General features: G+C 47.1%; 1 protein-coding gene and 1 pseudogene across 1 annotated transcript in view; both read left to right on the top strand.

Moving 5' to 3' along the window:
* The window catches only part of CDH13 (cadherin 13), a 1,061,540-nt gene that overhangs the window by 473,927 nt on the left and 570,233 nt on the right, over positions 1 to 17,380 (top strand). The window lies entirely within an intron of this gene.
* Positions 11,379 to 12,214, top strand: LOC102865118 (annotated as a pseudogene).

Here is a 17,380-nt window from a genome sequence, read left to right as displayed (position 1 = left end):
TGATTCACAGTGGGTGCTCCCTCTTTATTGTTTGTTAGCCAAAAATCTTACTTTCCCCCCAGATAGGGACGTCAGTGCCACCTGAAGTCAGCTCTCCCTGTGCTGTGCTAGTTGGTCATCATCAGCCAGCCCTGCAGAAACAGACAGAAAGCCCTGATTCATAGAATGTGCCTATTACCATGGTGCAAATACTCACATTGTGATTGATTTCAAGCCACTAATGAGACATCTTTGGGTCTGAAGTTGGGAAGAGATGGGACATGATTCCAGATACCACTGAGCCTTCTCCAAATGCTCGTTTTGATAACGATGTCCCCTAAGCCATCAGCATGACTTTGGAAGGCGTGGTCCACCCCAGGTGCAGATAATTAGGTGGTGCATTGTCTGTTGGGTTTTGTGTTTCACTTTGCACTGTGATTTGAGGCAAAGTTTACAACACATGTAGTCCAGCTCCTCTGGTCTGAGGGTGCAGACTGAAGACCAGGCAGATAGTCTGTTAGTCCTTTGGGCTAATAGTTTTTGGTTTTCTTCACTATTCTTTGCTCTCAATGGGAAGAAACCGATAGTTGCACCTTAGATGATGCTTGGATTCTCATCACCACTGACCACAGTAGGTGGTGGAATACTGTCTTTGTGGACTTTGTTATGCCAATTGAAGAGATGACTTTAAAACACCCACAAAAGTGATTAAAAGTCATACAGGTTTTATCACCTTGTGCTGGCCACTATAAGCTTGTCACGTGAAAGAACTCCTCACTAAGGTGAAGAATGCTCACTCCCTCTGCCTTTGTGGACAGGGAATTATGTCCTTGCGTAGACTTTAATGACAGTCTGTTAAAATTGCTAACACATGTCTGATCATGGCACGTCTCCACTATTTACCCATCCCGGCTGGCTGTGAGCTCTGGAGGGGTGCGCACCGGGCATGGGTAGCTGCAGCACCTGGCCCAGCTCCTCAGCAGATGGTAGCTGCTCACTGCACTTCCATTTCTAGTTAGCTGAGGTGGCACAGCCCGGCTATCTGAGCAAGAAGCACGAGTCCACACGGGTAGGCCTCAGAACTTGAGTCCGTTGAATGTTTACTGAGAAGCACGTGGTGCCCAAGACAGTGAGGTCGGCATTGAGAGACCCACAGAGCAAGCTCCAGAATGTATCTGTTCTTTGTGACACTGGAGGCATGCAGGGAATGAATAAAACACTGTGAGAGAGCATCAGTAAAGGTCTACAGAAGGACATAAAAGAGGGCACTGGTCTCCAGGTGTGCAAGGTCACTGGAGGACAGAGTGTTTTATTTCAACTGTAAAGGGCAAGCATGAGTTTAAGCAGTAGAAATGAAAGAAAGGCATTACAGGGCACGGGAAATGTGTGAAGGCTACTTGTGTTGGCCTTACCTAGGCAAGGTCTCTAGGTGAGTGATGGTGGGAACATGCAGATTAACAGGGGCAACCTTTAAGGGCGTCCTTTGCTACCTGTTGACGGGTGTACCAGGCTCAAGTATGGATTCTTTCTTTGATGATCAAATCAGAGTCAGTAAGTTTTAGGAGCTCAGTAAGGAACCACCGTGAGTTGTAATATCAGTCCCCAAAGACCTAAGAGTCACCAGAGGACAGTCCTGTCAGGCGTTATCCCAGCGGGCAGCCGTAGTGGCGGCTCTGTGGGGTGTACCCATGCGTGCCAGCAAGCCGCGGCTCCTGGACGACTGACCTAGCAGCTCCTGTGTCATGAGCTGGGGAAATGTCCTCTTGGAGCCCTAGCCAAAGAGCCGGCCACCAAAACGAAAGTGCAGTTACACAAAAATAATCCCTGGGCTATGTCTACATTTCACGAGCATTTTATTGCCATCGCAACTCATGATTTCAATTTTCAGGACCGAGAGAACTCTGCCGAAATCCAATTTAAATTCCAAATAGGAGAGCGTGAGCTCTGTGAGCAGCAGCGCCGGCCAGTCCGGGTCTGAGTGTGGTGATGTCCTGGAAGGGACTCAACGAGGTGACATATGTCAACAATGCCGTGTGATATCTGTGTGACAGTCCCTGTTCTTACGGTCAGCGACAAGAGGAGGTTTCACCCTCTTCAGTCTGCTGCTTTAAAAGAGAGATTTAAAAATATATATATATACCTAGGTTTTTAATCCCTACTTCTCAGCTATATTTTAAAGGGACCAGGCTAGCCCGTGTCGTAGAAGGTCAAACATAGGCTGGCACATTGTCCAGCTCTAGTGTAAAATCCCTGTGAATATCTCTGAAAAGAAAAATTCTTAATCTTGTCCTCTGATAATGAATGTCCAGATTGAGTGTAGCTCAGGAGAAATATTGATGGAGACTCAGATCAATACCAGATTCCCCTTGTCACTGCTCTGGGTGCATTAGACAAGTTGCTTCATCTCATTAAGACTCAGTTTTTCTCAACGAAAATTGGCATTACTGTACAGAGGGGAGAGCCTATTGCCTTTGTTTTATTTTTCAAAGAAGCTTGGAGTGTAGCAGATATGAGATATCCCACCATTTGTGTACACACAATCAGAGTTGTTAAGTTTAATATAAGGCAGCTCATACATATGGGCACATACACTCAGCCCAAAAGCTGGTAAAATAAATGGAGTGAGAACGTACAGTTCTTGACAAGCCAGATGATCTGAAATGACTTCTAGTTTATTATAATACTAATTTCTCCACTGAGTTTCGCCCCCTGTCTTTCTTGGAAAGATCTGAGAGAAGCAGAGAATATGTGGTTGCTGTCGTATGTAGCTGTACTATTTTTAAGTAGAACTGTAGAAGCTGAGAAGTTAGAATATGAGAGCAGATATGATTGACATACAAAATAAACGTGCCAGATGCCAGCGAGTCACTCCAAACTCCCAGTGATCCATGTGCTTGGAGTTGTGCCCTGGGATTGCTGATGGCTGCCCCCTCTCAACAGAGTGCCAGGCCTTTCTTAGGAGGTGCTTCAGCGAGCACTTGAGCTGCCAGCCTTTCACTTAGCAGCTACTTGTTTAATCATGTCCACTACACACACGTACCAGAAAAGCAAAGCTGCCACAGTGGGACCCAGCATCCCTGTAGCGCAGAGAGCCCCTGCCCCATGGGGTTTGCGGCTGCCTCATCTTCACCTGTGGAGCAGCTGCGGATCACTGACCTTTTGCCAAGAAGCCACGCCCTTCACTGCTGAGCCATCCTTACTGGAAATGCATGCACGCAGTGCAAAGGTTAAGTGCTCAGCTGCAGACTCAAAGGCCGCTGGCTCAAAGCCACATGCCAGTTATGTAGGAGCAATGAGCTCCCATAAAGTTTACAGCCTAAAGGCTGTGGGGACTTCTACTTTGCCACATTGGATTGCTGTGAGTCCAAGCGTACCCATAATACCTTAAAAAAGCAATGACGTTCTTACTACTTTGTGATCTGTCTCTGTCTCTGTCTTTGAATCAGAACCAAACCATAGTTAACCCTCCTTGGGTCGTAAATCACACTGGAGGAGTTAGCCTGTGTCCTGCAGAACTACTCGTGTATTTGAGCAGTCAGAGACGTACAGTTCAGTAAAAATCCAACTTCTTCTTCATGGAGTTTGCATGCTAGTGTGTACGGAGAGGGGGCACAGGTGAAATAATAAACAAACCATGTGCCATGACAGGTGATGACCACTGATGTGGATGCATATAACGTTCAGACGGGTCAGCAAGTGTTGGAGGCCATCGTGTCGTTTGGGACAGAAGGGTCAGGGAAGAGGTCACTGGGACGAGACAACAGACCAGGGAGATGTGGGTAGAGTGTCCCCAGCTCAGAGCATGGGAAGTAAAGAGGTGCTGAGGCTGGAGATTGTGCAGGCTGGTCACCGCCAGCAGACACCAGGCAGAATTGTGGGGCGGAGCGTTAGGAGGTCAGGGCAAGGGCTGAGAGCCAGGAGAGGAGATAGATTTCTTGGTGCTGGAAGACCACTGAAAGGACTTTCCTTTTATTCTGAGTATAGAGAGGAACATCCAGAGATGTGAGCAGAGAACCAGCCAAGATGGGCACAGAGTTTCAAACTTTAAAAACAGCCTCACGTCCCATGCAAGGACCAAGCCTTACAATGCTGTGTGGGCCAAACGGCTCGGCTCAGCAAGTCCTCAAGGGGAGCATTCTCGTTCTGTGCCTCAGTTTCCTCATTTGTGCCGTGGAACCCTAACAAGAACCTCTTGGCAGAGCCTTTGTGTGTATCCAAGGAGAAGAGGGTTGGTAAGATCTAGTGCCTCGGGAGTGCCTGCTTGGAAGGGCTTCCTCTCATCCTAGTTTCTGATTTGTAAAATACCCAAGGAGGTTGAGAGGGAGGTGCATTTGAAAACAGAGTAAGTCTCTCCTTTCCTGTGGGGCGAGTTCACAGAGAGTTGAGGCTCTGACATATTGGTTGGTCCCATAATGGATTTCCTGAGCTCCATTATCAAATAGTTGCTGTATTTGTCAATTTCAGCTTTGAAACAGGAGCCTGCTCCTTCAGTCTTCAAGGAAGAACAAGTATTACACAGCAGTTGCATATTTATAACATACACTCTCCTTTTTTTAAGGAGTTGTTGTTTTAGCATCCTAACATCAAAACCATTGGGCTCAGAGAAACCTCAGATGTTGGAAAATATCACATGTGTGTTATGTTGGTTTTTTCCTCTATTCCCATTTTGCTAGTAGATCTGACACACCTTTGAACCTTCAAAGGCTGCAGTAATCAATGACGTGATGAGATGTGCAACGTTGTGAATGTTATTGCCTGGATGGATTTATTAATGTAAACTGCCTCGTGCTGGGCTGGGGCTGAATTAAAATGTGAGGATCTGTAACCCAACAAAAAGCTCTGAACAAAAGGAGAAGAGAGAAACAGAACAGGCTGATGAAAGACAGTTTGCTGATTCGGGACTTCACTGAAGAGAGCAACATAAAAGGGAGATTATTGCTTAAGTAGGTTAACGTAACCCTGGTGTCTTAATTAAAATGTCTTTAACAAAGAAGGAAGAAAAATCGAGCTGGAGGTTTTGGGGAGGCTTAAATGCAAGAAAAGAAATTAACAGAAAAGGAAAAAAAATCAAAACAAAAGACTATGATTTAGGTTCAATATTGAGAATAAGTGCCTAAGCAAAACAATCTTGAATTTCAATCATAGAAGATATTTAAAAATTGGTTAGACAAAGAGGGCGATTGACTTTGGCATTCAATGTGGGAAATAGCTTTCTAATTTTAGAGTCTGCAGCCATAAAATCAAGAAGTTAACGGCCAAAACAAAGCATGTAGACAAAAGCTGGAGGAACAAGAACCTCAAAGATAGATCAAATCCAAAGAATTAATCTGGGCAAGGAACAACCCCTCTTCTTAAATGCTCTGACATTGTTCTTAGCCTGCCCTCTGTTCCATCATCCCAAAGAAAAAAGCACCAAGGGCATGTTGATTTCCCCATGCTTATTGATGAAACTTAATCTGAGAGTCTTTTTTTCCTGGGAATACCACAAGAATTGACTCAAGAAAAGTGGATTTTAAAAGAGCAAAGAAATACCTAGATTTATATTTTATAAAGTCATGTATTGCTGCCAAGTCCTTTCTGGGATCCCCTGGTGACATCGGGCACCACTGGAAGCTCCCTTGACTGGGCTCATGGGACATGAAGTCTCAGCAATAAGGCTGTGCCATCGATAGCAACAGGAGGGACCATCTCCTGCCAGCTAGGGAGGCGATTCCAGGGCAAGGAAGAGGATGACATGTGTCCCTCCCAGTCAAATGATTGGAAAGGTGCAAACAGAAGCTTCTGTATTCTCTGAGGTCAGTTAAAGCTGGACAGGAGTTAAAAACTCCTTTGGAAGTTTAAGAAAAGAGTTAAGATCCACTTTCCATCTGATACTGGGCTGTTGTTGCTATGGTTAGCCGCCCTCGAGTCCACTAAGACCACACTAGTGACCTCTCCTGCACCATCCTCATCATTGCTGCTGTTCTAGAGCCCCTGTTGCTCCTTCTCTGACCCTTCCCAGCATGCTGTCCCTCTCCAAGGCCTCCGCCCTCCTGACCACCTGCCCAAAGGGTGGGAGACTGTCCTTGCATCTGAGGAGCTCCCTGGTTGCACTTTTGTGTAGTGTATATGAAATAGTTTATTAAAACAAAAGAAACGTGACGCTACACTTGCATACTAATGGGACACAGTAGATGACACCTGGTGGTAATTTAAACTATTCTGAACCATGCAAGCTGGGTTTGAAAAATCACACTCATATATGTAAGGAAAAAAATTATCATCAAAATAATGGCCATTGTGATGATTCTGACTCCTGATGACCCCAGAAGTAGCTCACTAAATTTTTCTTCTAAGTTTATCTCTGCGTGAAGTCCAACCTCTGTCCTTTAGTTGGTAGCTAGCAGCTGAATATAGTAGGCGTCTACACAAGCCTTGGTGAAATAATGTGAAATAGGTCTCTCCCCCCACCTCTCTCTTCTCTCCTCTGTCCCTCTCTCTTTTTTTTTTCTCTTTCTCTCTCCCTCCTTCCCTCTCTCCCTCTCTCCATCTCTCCCTTCCCCCTCTCTTTATCTCCCTCCCCCTTTTCTCCCTCCCTCCCTCCCTCCTTCTCTTTCTCCCCATCTTCTCTTTTCTCCCATTATCTCCCCCCTCTCCCCATGTCTCCCCATCTCTCTCCCTCTCCCCTTCCTTCCCTCCTTCGTGTGTGTGTGTGTGTGTGTGTGAGAGAGAGAGAGAGAGAGAGAGAGAGAGAGAGAGAGAGAGAATGTCATGTAGGCAGAATAGACCAGAAAGAACTAAAATAATGAGTCAGGGAAGAATGCAGAGTTAGAATCCTAGTTAAAAGAACTCAGACAAAATCACAAAATTAAAATTAGTCCTTAATGTATTTGGACAATGGCAGGTAGGTTATATATGGTTGAACCCATAGGCATTGTGGCTAGAGAGAACGATTGGAAGAACTTGAATAGAGAACTGTTATTTTAGTGGTTAAGGAATTCAGCAATGAACAAAAATGTCTGAAGTTCAAACTCACAGATTTTTAAATGGGAAAAAATTGAAACAATCTGCTTCCACAAAGATTTACAGCCTTGCAAACCATACCGATGTTTCTGCTGCAGCCCCAGGGCTGCTCTGGGAGTTCTCGTAGATTTGATGTGGGGGTTGTGTACTTGGGAATTTTCTGCTGTGTCACTATCACATCTGTTTTCACTGGTGGTTAGTAGTTTTTCAATAAGTCATAAGACCTTTAAAATATTCATAACATTTGACCCTGTGATTCTTCTTTTGTTAGCTCATTCTAAGAAATACTCTTTGGAGGAAAAACAGGAGTACAAATCAAATGTAAAGGATAATGTCAGTATTTTAATTTTGTCTATGATAACAAAAATCAGAAGCTCATACAAGAAGTATGTCTGTTGAACTTCCAGTCAAAAGAGTCGCCGTTCAAATATGTCATGTCAGGTGTTCTGCCAAAAGAGTTGGGTGTTTTCCTCCTGTAAAGGTTTATGACCTCAAAACTCAGTGAAGGGCAACCATGAGTCAACGTGAGAGCATCAGTGGGTTTGGTGCTGAACATATGAGAGTGATCGCAGGAGAGTGATTGCATATGTGTAGATTCGTCTGCATACGTTATTTCATGTCAGCCACTAAAATTATATTTTCTGAATTTGCAGCATGGTGGGGGTGGGGGAGAAGCTTAGCATTAATCAGTGAATGTATGAAGCAGGATACACAGCTGTACAGATTGTGTAAATTCAAATTTAGCAAAAATTATATTAAAACCTGGAAGGAAGTAGACCAAAATGTTGTACTATTAGTTTGTCCAATACAAGAATATTGTGTGTATCTATACACACATACATATACACATACATACATACATATATAATATATATCTTAAGAAATAAAGGCATTAGCAGAGTAAATTTGTTTATTGTATTCACATATTTCCTAAACTCTGTATAACGAGTCTATCCTATTTAGAATCAGCAAAATTAAACTAATAAGAATAAAAAGTGCAGTCTAAGCCTGCTTTGCACATCCTCCCCACTGATTATGGAAGTGAGGACTCTGAACAAAGCACATACATAGTACCTGCACAGCTCTATGTGTGGACACACATCGGCCATGATGACACGGTACATGCCACGTACACAAGTATGTGTGTGAACACACGTGTATCCATGCACACACAGTACATGCACAAGTGAGTGTGCGTGCCTACATTGGCATTCATGCACCTAGTCCATGCCGCATGCACACGTGTGTGTGCACACGGACATCCATGCACACACAGTACATGTCACATGTACCAAGTATGTGTGTGCACACACGTGGGCATCCATTCACACACCATACACACCACGTGCACAAATATGTGTACACACTTTGCAGCCATGCACACACAGAAGCCAAGAGTCTCTGAAGTGGCCCCAAGCAAGTGGAGTGTGGAGAATCATAAAAAAAATTGGAGGAATAGAACTGTCCTGGGGAGAGATTATCATTTTCTTTTCATGTTTCAGGACTCTTTGACCTCAAGAGTGGGCTCCAGGGGAATGTAAGATGGTGCAGCCACTGTGGAAAACAGTTTGGCGGTTTGTAAAAAGTTGAATATACAGTTTTCATATGAACCATAAGCACAGTCAGTGGTACAAACTCAAAAGAATTGAACACACCGACTCGAGCAAGCACTTGGACACCAGTGATAGTTGCAGCTATATTCACAATAGCTTGAAAGTGGGTCAAGACCAAACATTTGTCAGCAGAGGAATGGACAAGCTAAATGTACAAGTGGTCTGTCCACTTCATGTCATTCTTAAACCATCAAAACACTGTATTTCCCCTACATGTTACTACATAGATGTACCTTGAAAATATGCTAAATGAGAGATGTGAACAAAGTATGTGATGCCATTTACATGGCGTATTTGTTGTTGTTTGTCATTGAGTCAGAACTGACCCACCACTGACCCTCCAGTGGCAGTAAATCGCACAGGAGGAGACTGGCCATCCTTCTGCAGAGTAGCTGGTGGATTTGAACTGCATGCCTTCAGAATTGCAGCACAGGTTCTTCCCACTAGACCACTGAGATGTGTCAGAGGACATGGGTTGAATTAAAAGGAGTGGGTGTTTATATTAAGAAATAAGGGCATTTGTGGAGTATTTGTACTGTATAGTTCTCTTTTTTAATATATAAGTATCTCAGCTAATGTATTACAAACCTCGGTGTTAGAAATGGAGGGATGAAATATCACTTTTATTCTTTCTTTGATGTAGTAAGTTTGCATGTTGTGATGATTATACGTTACTGACAAGTAGAGATTAGCCCCTGATCCTGCAGGGGGTTTTCAGAGGCTGTAAACGGCTTGGGAGGAGAGTGCCCAGCTTCCGCGTGCAGACCACCCGCTGCCTCGGCGTTGAAGCACAGCTCTCGATCCACTAAACCACCACACATGCCTACGTTTGCACAGAGCTTGTGCAAACTTACCCAAAACCCCCAGTAAGTCCCCTGCCATCGGGCCAGTCTCACTCAGAAATCCTGCAGGATGTGAGAGAATCTCCCCACCGGGTTTCTGTGCCTGCTTCTTCAACAGAGTGGCTCCTGTGTGGCCTGTTGAGCCAGCAGAGATCCCTGAATGGAAGGCAAGGTGCCATTAATGCCAGGTCCGCATCCGTCACTTGACTGCAGGAGCTGAGAAACGGATGTGAGAAAGCATATGAGCTTGCTGGGTTGGCTGGGGCCATGGCCTCCGGTGGGTTAAGGACAGATTGAACTTAGGGTGCCTTTTAGGACAGCCACACATTGTTTATTATGGAACACACACACACACACACACACACGGCCAGCACACAGCAAACACTCAGTAAACAGCCACTGAATTAAAAATTCATTTTTCAAAGTATGAATTTTCTAATGGGTGTTTTCAAAAAGACCAATGAATTGCACATGTGTGAGCCCCCAAGAGGAGGGAAAACCTGGGTGTGAGCTGCGTGCTCCCCGTCTGTAACCCTCGCTCACACTAATACAGCCTCTGAGCTCGGGTGTGTACTAGGAAAGCGGTGGCTTCTGTACGACTCTGCAGACGCCTCCAGGTGTACAGGTTTCCGTGAATGTTCTACCAGTGCCAGCGCAGAGTGAAATGCAAGCCTCACACGTGGTGAAACGGACCTCAGCTGAACAAACCCAAAGATATTTAAAACATTTCCCACCTCCAGTGAAAGCTGAAAAATCTCAAGGTTTTCTTGTTCTTATTCCTGATCCTGCTAGTTTGGTGAAAGATTTTGGACCCAGTTCTGGCTGGTCAGAGCGGTTTGGCAAATATTCATCCAAGGCATATGCTTTTGTTTATTTTTATAGCTAGCAGTTCCAATATGGGGAAGCTGACATTTAGTAGAAAGGGTAGAATATGTGGATTTTTGTTATTGTTGTTTAACTGGTGTTTTATTTTTAAGTTCAGCTTCTAGAATGCCTAAGGATAACAAGGCAAGAAAGCCTGTTTACGAAACTGTGTTCTCCTAGATGGCCCCTGAGCTCCAAAAGAGACAGGTCAATGGCAAGGCTGGAACTCAGACTTTTCTTTTAAATAATCCAGTGATTTCTCAAGGGTGCTCTGGTGGCCTAGCAGGTAAAGAGTTGAACTGCCAACACATAGGTTGTTGGTTCAAATCCACCAGCTCTCTGCAGAAGAAAGGTGCCTCTGTGTGACATATAGTCTCTGAAAACCCTGTGGAGGGTCAGCTTTGAGTCCATTCTGACTTTACGGCAATGAGTGAGAGAATGGTGTTTCATGTCCTTAGACAGCTGGCCGAGGGGTTGTTTTTCCATCCAGCCTCTTCTAGACTTGATGCAGGCCAAGGTCCAGACTCCAGGCCCTGTGACCTGCACCTCTTTCTCCAGACTGCATTTCTGCATACCTTGTTGAGCTCATGAGACATAGTTTATACTCACAGACTGGTTTCTCTCCATCCTCTGAGGCAGCCAGCTGCCACTTTGTCCACCCTTCTCTTCCGTTCCCACAAGTTCAGTGAAACCCATTATGAAGTCTTATGGGGCCTTTGTTGTTGCGACTCCTACTCATCACGACGGTGTGAATGACAGGTGGGAGCATCCCCCACCCTGTGCTGTGTTGTCCTCACGTCTCTGTCATGCATAAATCCTGTGTTGCAGTCAACTGTGCCAATCCAGCTCATGGAGGAGGGTTTTCCCCTTTCACTGAACTCCTCTCCCTTTCCCAGGATGCTGCCTTTGTCCAAGCACTGAAACTTCCAGACAGTGGGTTCAAAGTATATGGGATGAAGGTTCCCCATTCTTGCCTTTAAGAATCCCAAGGCAGGTTTTCCATGCCATCCACACAAGGGTCCATACAGTGTTGTCCTTGTCCCCATTGTAACTTAACGGGGAAACTTCCACACTGTCCAGAGCCCTTGATGCCCTGCAGATGAAGGAGGAAGATGTCCTCAAATTCCTTGCAGCAGGAACAAATTTGGGCGGCACCAACCTTGACTTCCAACTGGAACAGTACATCTACAAAAGGAAAAGTGATGGCATCTACATCATAAAGCTGAAGAGGACCTGGGAGAAGCTACTCTGTGCTGCTCATGCCATTGTTGCCATTGAAAATCCAGCTGATGTCGGCTGATATCCTCCAGAAATACTGTACTGAAGTTTGCTGCTGCTACCGGGGCCACTCCTGGAACCTTCACTAAGCAGATCCAGGCAGCCTTCCAGGAACCTCGTCTTCTGGTGGTTACTGATCCCAGGGCTGACCACCAGTCTCTTGACAGGAGCATCTGACGTTAACCTGCCCACCATTGCCCTGTGTAACACACATTCTCCTCTGCACTGCGTAGACATTGCGGTCCCGTGCAATCACAAAGGAGCTCACTCCAGGGTCTGATGTGGTGAACTGGCCTGGGAAGCCCTGCGCATGCGTGGCACGATCTCCCGGGAGCACCCGTGGGAGGGCATGCCTGATCTGTACTTCTGCAGAGATCCGGAAGAGATTGAAAAGGAAGAACAGGCTGCTGCCGAAAAGGCTGTGCCCAAGGAGGAGTTTCAGGGAGAGTGGGCTTCCCTGCTCCTGAATTCACTGCCGCTCGGCCTGGAGTTGCAGAGGGGTCCAAAGGCATCCAGGTGCCGTTTCAGCCGTTCCCTACCGAAAACTGGAGCGCTCAGCCTGCAGCGGGAGACTGGGCAGCAGCCCCCACTGCTCAGGCCACAGAGTGGGTCGGAACAGCCACCGGGTGGTCTTAAACTGTCTTTTAAAAAGTAGAAATAAGATTGACAGAAAATAAACATGTTTCATTTTAAAAAAGATTTTCCAGCCAGTCTTATTTGCTTTCTGCAGTCCGTTGCACAGTCAGTGCTCTTTGCTAGCACTTCTTCAGTCTTCCTTCTTCCTTCTTCAACTTTTACATGAGTATGAAGCAGTTGAAAAGACCATGTGTAGGTCAGACTCACCTTAGTCTTTAAACTGACATCCTTTCTCTTTAGCACCTATAACAGGTCCTTGACAGAAAGTTTGCCAAATGCAACACATCTTTGGATTTCTTGACTGACTAGAAGGGATAATTTCCACAGCACCCTATTTTACTTATCTGCATAACTCTGTCTAGTAAATTCACAGCTGGTTAATCAGTTTTATTGGCATTTGGCCTCTGGAGTATTGGGAAAATGAATCATTGGAAATGAGGTAAAGTTAGTGTCTCAACTCTCCAGCCTCCTGAATCCCAGCAGAAAAGTTAGGGGTGTGTTGACTGTTTGCTTCCCGAGGTCGGCAAACTCCAGCCCCGGGAGGTAATAAAGGGAAACTCCAGATCTCGCCCCACATAGAGTGAGGTTGGCTGACACATGCATCTCATTGCCCAGCAAATGTGACTGCTGGGGCTGGGGACCCTCCTCTTAGCAGCTCCCTGCACAACAAGAGAAGCAGGAGAATGGAATAAATTGGAGATTGATTTCTGCAGTTTTATTCATTTGTAGACAATTTGCAGACAGTTAATCAGTCCCCCTGTAGCGCTGGGAGTTGCACGTCATAGCCGGGGGGGGGGGCGGCTGACGTGCGCAGTCTGTCCTGTGCACCTGCTGGAGCTGTGCTTCCCCGGGACAGCTGCGTGGCCTGGCGCCCCATGAGGTCCCTTGCATCGTCCTGTCTGTGTGAGGGCCCGCAGTAGCCATGTACAAGGGGGGAACATAGGTTTTCAAAGACGTGGCTCTGTTGGGGCCTCTGGTGACCACAGTGCCAGTCCACCTCATTGAGGTGACCCTCTACTATACCGAGTGGTGGTCTCCTCCAGGGACTGTCACTCCTGACAGCTTGTCCCAGGAATATGAGGTGAGACCTCACCATCCTTGATTCAAATGAACACTGGCTGTACTTCGGCATCAGACTTGTTCCCTCTTCTGGAAGTCTGTGGTATGTCCAGTCTTACTGCCAATGCCGTAGTTCAAAGGCCTCAATTGTCTATTGTCCTCTATTCGTTGTCCAGCTTCCATATGCATAGGAGGCCGTGGAAACTTCCACGGTTTGGGTCAGGATCACTTTAGTACTCCAGTGTTATCTTTCTGTCTTAGCACTTTCTAGACTTTTAAGAAACCCTTTGCATTCATTCTACCCTATCCCATATGCGGTGTACTTTCTCCACTGCTTCTTCCATGGGTGGATGCACGTCTAGTGAAATCATTGGCAACTTTAGAATTTTCTGTTTAGCCTAAATTACTTATTGGTGTTGAGGTGTAAGCCATACTGAGTAGGAGTCACGTGGATTAAATGGCCATAAATTCTCAGTGTTGTTGTTTGCTATCAGGGAGTCCATTGTGACTTCTGCTGACCCCACATTGCCCTGTTGAAGTGCTGGAGTCTGCTGTGGGTTGGGTCAGCCTCGTTGCTGTTGTTGAACTCACACCCCCGCACTGTACTATACAATGTTTTACTGTGATCCACGTGAGTTCTCCGTGCCTAATTTTTGGAAATAGTTCCTTCTTCTTAGTCTGCGTTAGACTGAAAGCTCTGCTGAAACTTGACCCTCATGAGTGACCTTGCTGGTGTCTGAAATAGCTTCCTGCGTCACAGCGACATGGGAGCCACCATAGCATGACTGGAACTGGCCAGTCAGTGGTACTTATGTTCCCCCACACCTTCCTGCGGGAATGGGTCAGGTTGTTGGAGACAGCGAGATTGGCTCAGAGGAGAGCAGGGTTCAGAGCTATTGTTTATAGGGTCACTATGTGTCATAGTCCACTGGAGGGCACACAGTAACACCACCACCACCACCATTGGTGAGGCTGAGACCAGGGTGGCACATAAATCCCAGAGCTGGAAAGACTCAAAGTCATGGGGCCTGGATTGTTGTGTCAGGAGCACGGGGTTTGAGCATGTCAAGGGAGAATCCACAGGCTTCAGCAGCAGGACGTGGAATTCAAGCAGAAAGTGCCATGTCTTTCCCCGGAGCCAGGATAAGCTGCCCGGGACCTTAGCAGCCAGCTGTCCCTCTGGCTTTATGTACGAATCTGTCCACACTCAGGTCAGCTTGAGGACTTTTTTGTCTCCACATCACCTACTCCATGACCCATGTCAGCTACAGGAAATGGTTCCCAACTCTGGAGTTCTTCACCTTGGGAAAGTATCTCCCCTTTGCAGGCTTTACGTCCAGAAGTTAAAAAGTGGAAGAAAGATGGCGGCTGTTGGCTTCTTTACAAAACTTGACCTATTTTCTCTCTTGCTTATTGCCTGGTGCAGAGGCAGGAACTGGGGGGACAGAAGATGGGGAACCAGAGACTTTGGAGCGATCCAGGCATTTTTCTTGAGCATCAGAGTGTTGGCCCATGAAATTGACCCTCTGGTAGGCAGTGTGCTGGGCCCAAACGCCTTTCTCGGTTACGTTTGAGTGGGGAGAGCAGGCCTGTGTCTGAAATGCTAGCTTCCTGTGCAGTCTACTGCTATCCAGTTAGAGACCTCAAGTCTGGAGCTGAGCTCCAGCTGTCAGGGCCCCTTCCCACTGGTCACCTTTCTGTTCCCCTTCACTTACAGCCACACGTTACCCAGTTAGCCCCTGCCATGCGCGCCTCTGCTGGGTCGGTTCACTAGTGACTTCCCTGGAAGCTGAGAACCTCAGAGATTTTCCACAAAGGAGGCTTCTTGAGTCCTGGCATCAAGGGAGATGGTAGGAGCTGGGAGGGGTTAGGTAAAAATGTTCTGACAAAGAGTCAGCCGTCCTAATGGGGGGGGGGTGCTTTGGAGCTTGGATGGTCCTTCCAGGTGGTCCCACCCTGACCAGGGGCTAGGCTTTTTGTGCACTCCCTTACCAACCATTGGGAGCCCCTGGGTGGTACAAGCAATTAATGTTCTCAGGTCAAGTCCACTCAGAGGTGCCTCAGAAGAAAAGTCTGAAAACCAATTTCTGTAAAAGTAAAATCAGCCAGTGAAAACCTCTAGGCTTATACACCCACTCTCCACTCAGGAATTCAGGATGTCTAAGTGGTGAGTGTAAGGTCGCCGTGGAAGGACAGAACCCAGTTCAGGCCAAGAAAGACAGTTTATTGAGGAGAAACTGCCGGGCTGGCTCTCAAGCAGACCAGCCCCCACTAAGAGTTAGAGAGGGGTTTTATATTTTCTTACAAGGGACTTGGGAAGCAGATGCTTCCTTCAAGATAGGGAAGTGGGCTAAGGTCTCAGAAAACTCTTCCTGGGAAAAGAGGGGTAGGGTAGTTTCACAGAGAGGAAAATCACAGTTGCTGTTTCCTAAGCTTGGATTCTCTCAGTAGCCGTTCTGGGAGAGGAAGGAAAGGGCTCTCCAGTCCTAATAGTAAGGAGTTGCACTGCCAACCCAAAGAAACACAATTCAAACCCTCCAGCTGCTCTGTGGAGAAAGATGGGCAGTCTCCTCCTGTGGGACTCACTGCCTCTGAAGATCCGGCACAGGCTCAGTTCTGTGTCGGTCAGGACTTGGCATACACAGCAGCCCAGAAGTGGCGTTCCCAGTCACTGGTAATATGGGCTACATTCCTCCGTGGGCATCTTCACATTGACCATGAGGCCTAGGCAGAGTGCAGAGTATATGGCTCTGATCATAAAACCCAAGAAATGCAAATGAATGAGTGGAGCAAGGAGGCCAGCGGTCGCCAGGAGTGGGAACAGAAGTGAGAGTGCAGACGGGCTAGCCTGGGTTTGCTTTTCTGTCTGTTTGGTTAGGGGTTCTTGTGGGAGGGATGGAAATGTCTACAATTTCATTCATTCATTGCCATTGAGTCAGAACAGACTCAGAGCTGACCCTCCAATTGGTATTCAGAGGCTTTATAATAGAGGGTGGACCTCACGCATCTCTCTCCCCTGGAGTCCCAGGTGGATTTGAACTGCTGGAGAGGCACTGCCAGCTTCTCTTCAGTCTGCTCCTGCCTCCTGGGCTTGAGACCTTCTTGTACCTTCGGTTGCCTCCCCCACTCTGTCCCCCAGGGCACCTTCATGGGCACCCATCGCATGTGACTTGTGTTGGCCATCTTTTGGGCCTCTTTCCTGTAAAACGCCCGTTCCTGAGGGCAGGACCTCAGTCCCTCACACACTGCACACTTTTCAGTGCCAGGACCACACGGCACTGACAGGGGGAGCACATGGGGAATGTGGAGCAGTGAATGAATGAGTCCATGCATATGAGCCCTCTCTGGCCCCCTTTTCCAGTTCTTTAATTCCCTCTGCCTCCCTGTCCCTTGTTCCTGCTTCTCACTGTGGCTGTCCCTCCTTTATTCTGTGTTCTTTGGGACTATGGGTGTGACAGATACCCTGAGGCTGCAGAAACCTGCTTTGAATGTGTCATCTTTCTCCTGGGATTGAAAAGCAAAGGGAGAAGCAGATAAGATTTTAAAGCCAAATTCCCAGAGACAGGCAGACAGAGGCCCAGCCGGACCCTGCAAGAGGCGGTGTTTGTACAGGGAGGAAGGTTCTCCTGGAATAAGCCAGCGCACCTCCCTGAAGCCACCACGTTGCCCCTTTGACTCAACAAGATGGCATGTGGCTGCTGCAGGGCCCCAGGTCTCCCGACGCAGGATCACTGACGGATCATTGTCAATGACAGTGGAACTGCAGGCAGAGTCCTGTAGGGCTCCGGCCAGGCGGCAGTGATGTGCATGGGCCACGTCCTGTGGCCGAGGGACTGCGTGAGCCTGGGCGAGTGGCTGTGCGTGCTCTGTCCTGGGCCCCATGGGTCAAGGAGGGGATGTCCGTGTGTGCATCTGGTCATGCATGTAGCAGCATGAGAATGAGAGAAGGTCTTGGTATGAGTCTCTGTGTGAGCCTGTGTCAGAGATTGTGTCTGTGCATGAGAGGGAAGGAGGGAAGGAGAGGGAGGGGAGGGAAAGGGGAAAGGAGAGGAGAGGAGATTTGTGACCTACCCAATGCGTGTGTGTGTGTGTGTGTGTGTGTGTGTG

Source organism: Elephantulus edwardii, unplaced genomic scaffold (assembly GCF_000299155.1).
Source record: "Elephantulus edwardii isolate Elephantulus edwardi_28Jun2011 unplaced genomic scaffold, EleEdw1.0 scaffold00072, whole genome shotgun sequence".
NCBI classification, from domain to species: domain Eukaryota; kingdom Metazoa; phylum Chordata; class Mammalia; order Macroscelidea; family Macroscelididae; genus Elephantulus; species Elephantulus edwardii.
Note: the sequence above shows the minus strand (reverse complement) of the source record. Positions and strands in the feature narration are given on the sequence as shown.